General features: G+C 40.8%; 1 non-coding gene across 1 annotated transcript; it reads right to left on the bottom strand.

Annotated features, from left to right (window-relative positions):
• Positions 1-3,283: 3,283 nt before the first annotated feature.
• On the bottom strand, positions 3,284-3,389 carry LOC125416496 (U6 spliceosomal RNA). Its single transcript, XR_007236910.1, has one exon. It is a non-coding gene; the product is annotated as a U6 spliceosomal RNA (small nuclear RNA).
• Positions 3,390-4,385: the final 996 nt, after the last annotated feature.

The following is a 4,385-nucleotide window of genomic DNA, read 5'->3' as shown; positions in this document are numbered from 1 at the left end:
AAAACCGCCTACAAATCACAATCCCAGAGAACCTAGACAACAATGAGGACCCTAAGAGAGACATACACAGATCTAATCTACATGGAAAGTAGAAAAAGACAAAATCTCCTGAGTAAATTAGGGGCATGGGGACCATGGGAGAGGGTTGAAGGGGAGGGAAAAGGCAGGGAGGAAAGCAGAGAAAAATGTATAGCTCAATACAATCAATAAATAAAATTCAATAAAATCAATAAATAAAAGCCCCTTCCATTCACTCAGCTTCTGCTAAACACCAATAATGATTAATTAATCTTCCCCCAGGCCTGCTTACAGACCTAAAATAAACACTGCAAAAAAATTCTGACAGATTAAAGCCCTTCCAGACTTCCTTGCGTCACATCTCTAGTCCCTCTGCTTGTAAGATGACTGCTGGCTGTATCAAAACTCTTTCAACAGCTCAACTCTTATTTGGAGTATCTTTCCCCCTGGCTTGGCTCAGTTTTACTCTGATGATCTCTAGTTTATATTTTTTTCCCCTGTAAAAAATCTTCAGCACAAGAATTCCAGCCATCAGAACCTGACTGATTTTTCCTAAGCTGTCACCGAATTTAATTCCTATTCCTTTGTGTCCTTCTCTCTCTGCGCATGCGTGATAGCTGGGATTTCCAGATGAGCAAATGTGGCGTGAAGACCACATCAGACCGAGCCTGTATCACTGCGTCAGTGAAAAATCAGTTTGCTTCCCAATACAAACGGCAGCATGCTTTCAAATGCAGCAAGTCCTGGTGTCTCCCCACTGTCTGTGAAACAGCTCAGCCTCGCTGCCTCCTGCGACTGTGACAGCCTTTGTCTTTGCTTTGTGAGCAGAGATGCAGACTGGTGGCTGATTCCCTTGAAGTAGGGGGATCTACATCGTCATACAGTGAGAAAAGAGCTGATTTTTCGGTCATTCTGTTTCCCCTCTCCAAGTACTACAACCATTTTTATCTGTAAATAATATTTTTAATAATTGTAGATACATCCTCGAAATGTGCTGCATAATACAACTCCATACATTTCGGAAGCTGACAGCTACTCCCTGATGGATAGCCTGACAGTCTGAAATTTAGAAATCAATCACTGAGATATAATGACGCTGTGCCGTGGCTCCCAGGATGTATTGTGGCACCCAGGAACCACTTATCTGAGATATGCCATCGTAACTCTGATAGATTAAAGCACCATATCCAGGAACAATTGTGTGTGTGTGCGGGGGAGGGGGCGGCGGACGGTGGAGAATGCTATCGTAGATCTGCCATGTTACAGTCCAGGACCCAGAAGCCAGCCCAACAAGCCAGTGCTTCATGGAAGCTCCCAGAAACCTGGGAAACAGCAGGATGACAATTCTGTTCTCCAACAGCCCATTATGAACTAATTAGCATACATGAATTGCAGATTTGAAGCATTAAAGTGATGTACAAATCATTAATTTTTTGTCAAATCTATGTCATCCTTGTGTATGCTCCTCTTTTAATGTTGCATGACAGTGAAAGAGGTACAATCCCCTGTATGTAAAGAAGAGAGATCTGGCGTAGCTGATATAATGAGATCTATTTAAACACTATGCATTTTGCGGCTTTGAGTCTAGAGGCTGGGGAAAATGCTACACTGGTCCCATTAGGGTTAATTGTGAAAGGATGTTAATATATTCAAACCCCAGGGGTAATTCTACATGTTGTTTGAATGAAACAGGAGATGTTAGGGCAACTTCATATTTGAGCTTTCATTTTTAAAAGTCCTCCTTTTGATTAATATAAAACGTCATGACATCCTTCTCCCTGACTGTGGGAGGTGGAACTGCTTACAATGAGAGCTGAGACCATAGGTGTGCACACGACAGCAGATACAGTCTTCTTAACCAGTGCCAAATTTAATTAATAAAGATGTAGGTTGTTGGTGATGTGGAGAGAGGAAACCAGCATCAAAGCTTATTTTGATACTGGAAAAGGCTCCTAGATATTAATTTGTGGTTTTCTGTATTGTCTAAATGTATTTAATTACTAAAGCTTTGGTGCTTAAACAACTGCTTGGTGTTTCATTTGAATTTCTTCTTACTACAGTGGAGTCACAATGTTTAATTTGTTAGTATTGTAATCATTTCCATAGCAACAGCCTAATGTTTTATATATAAATATGCATGCAGCATGTATATATATATATACATAATAAATGTGTAGTAGAGATGATTATGACTTCATTCCAAGAGCACGCCGTGAAAAGACTTAGCTATCAATGAAAATCCTAATTAAAAATGCAGATCTACTTTGCGAGGCTAAGGAGATGGCCACGGTTGGAGTGGGAATTCTAAGAAGAGGAGATTGTCAGTTCTCTTCCTGTAAGTTTCTTACTATCTGGGAGCACAGTCATTTGTGACAACGCCTCCCTGAATGCTCTTTTAACCACATAAATTCAGAATAAAATGAAATTTAGAACGAAGTCGGGGAAAGGGGGTGTTGTTCAAAAGATGATATACAAAAAGCCCGGGGATAGATCCAAAAATAAGTTGAAAAGGGTGAGATTATTTGTTCTGCTTTCCTGAAAGAAATATCTGCAGACATATCATCTGTGTCAGGCTTTTCTCTTTAAGGTTTGTATTGTAGTTGCATTCAAGCTAAGGCTCAGAGTAGGGAAGCAAACTCTCAGCCTCAAAGGTTAGATTTGCTGTCACCTTTCTGCACTGAAGCCCTTTAGATTGAGGTACCAGAGACATAAATCCATTAGTTCCAAGCTAAACATCACCTTGATCCTCTGGACAAAGGAAGCAGCAGTATGACAATGATGGGCCCTATGGTGAACATGACTCTTCTAAAAATTAGCCTAATTGTAGGGGCCATGGCCATTTGTCACTGTGAATTTTCAGCTCCATGTAACAGCAGTGCAGGAGCTCTAGTGACCTAAAAAGGGGTTGATTTTCCTTGACTCACTGCAAGTGTAAAAATGAGCCAGCTGAGGCCAGTATGGAGGCTGCACAATTGTTCTACCAGGGACTCGGGTTGATTGCCTTTCTAGCATTTCATACTAAGTGTGATACTCTAACTTTTATTCTCATATGACACTTGCTGCCCAGCTGCATATCACAATCCCATTCCAGGCTGAGCTGAGAGAATGAGAAAGGCAAATGCTTGAGCTACTTGACATCCTCCCACGCCCATTTTCCAAAGTGAAAACATCATTTCAATCCTGGCTGCCACACACTGCATTTGGATATAGCCCTTTTGTATTTGGGATTAATCAGCAAAGTGTTGACTGACTTCCAGGAACTGCACGAAATATAGAACACTTCATACATTTACATGTCATTCTTACAAGGGGGCCATATGAAATCTTCTCTGTATCATTCAAATTTTAGTATTCACACTGCCAAATAGAGCACGAGCTTGCTTCTTTTGAGCAAGTAACAATGACTTTGCAGGTAGTTCCAACCAAATTCTTCATTTAGTTACATGTCACTGGCGAGCTTTTGGGCATGTGACCATATCGTAGATCCAAAAACAATTACAAAGGTGAGTTGGTTTGAGTGAGCCTAATGCTGCTATTAGCAAAACGAGGGCTGTTAGTAAGGAAGCATGGTCAATAGGTAGGCGGTAAGCGTCCTCCTCTTCTCCCGTAGCCTTGCCCTGTGATTTAATCTGGAATATGCAGTGATCTAAGCCAAGAGGCATTGGTAACATGGAAAAATGTCAAGTATTTTTTCCACACAAGGTGGACACTATTCACCGCCTCATTTTATAAATCTTTTATTTCTATTCCCAGCTCCACCTCTCGCAAATTTCTTTTTTAATTTGCAGCAATGGTGTTGGCATAGGAAGGTGATTAGGTTATGAAGAGTCTACCTTTTAAGAGAGTTTAGATGAACTAGCTGTTTTCTTCCACCCCATCTACCAGCTAGGGCTGCAAGCAGAGGCACTATCTTAACAGAAAACAATAAATTTTTGCCAGACACACAGGCTGTGGGTACCTTGAACCTGGACCTTCAGCCTCCAAACAGTGAAAGTAAGTTCCTATTATTTACAGATTACTCAGTCTGGTTATTTCGCCGTAGTGGACAGAGACATCTGCCTTATGCATATTTGACTTGCTCGTTGATGATGAAAAGGCACAGTTTGATCAGGTGATTTTTGCAAAAAATGTGGCGAAGACTGGGCCCAAGCTAAGGAGACACACAGAACTAGGCTCAGACTTGAGTTCTGCTTGTGGAACTCATGTGACTTTAATGATTTTCTTGGTTTATTTAAACTTTGTACTTCTTGCCTGATAAATGATTAATTTGAAAATAGCTTCCTCAGAAAGTTTCTGTACAGAAATGAATCAAAGAACATAAAAGTGCCTAGAGAAATATATAACCTGAGACAAGCACTTGACCAATG

Source organism: Myodes glareolus, chromosome 1 (genome assembly GCF_982192425.1).
Source record: "Myodes glareolus chromosome 1, mMyoGla1.1, whole genome shotgun sequence".
Lineage (NCBI taxonomy): Eukaryota > Metazoa > Chordata > Mammalia > Rodentia > Cricetidae > Myodes > Myodes glareolus.
This window is presented reverse-complemented; position numbering and strand designations above follow the sequence as displayed.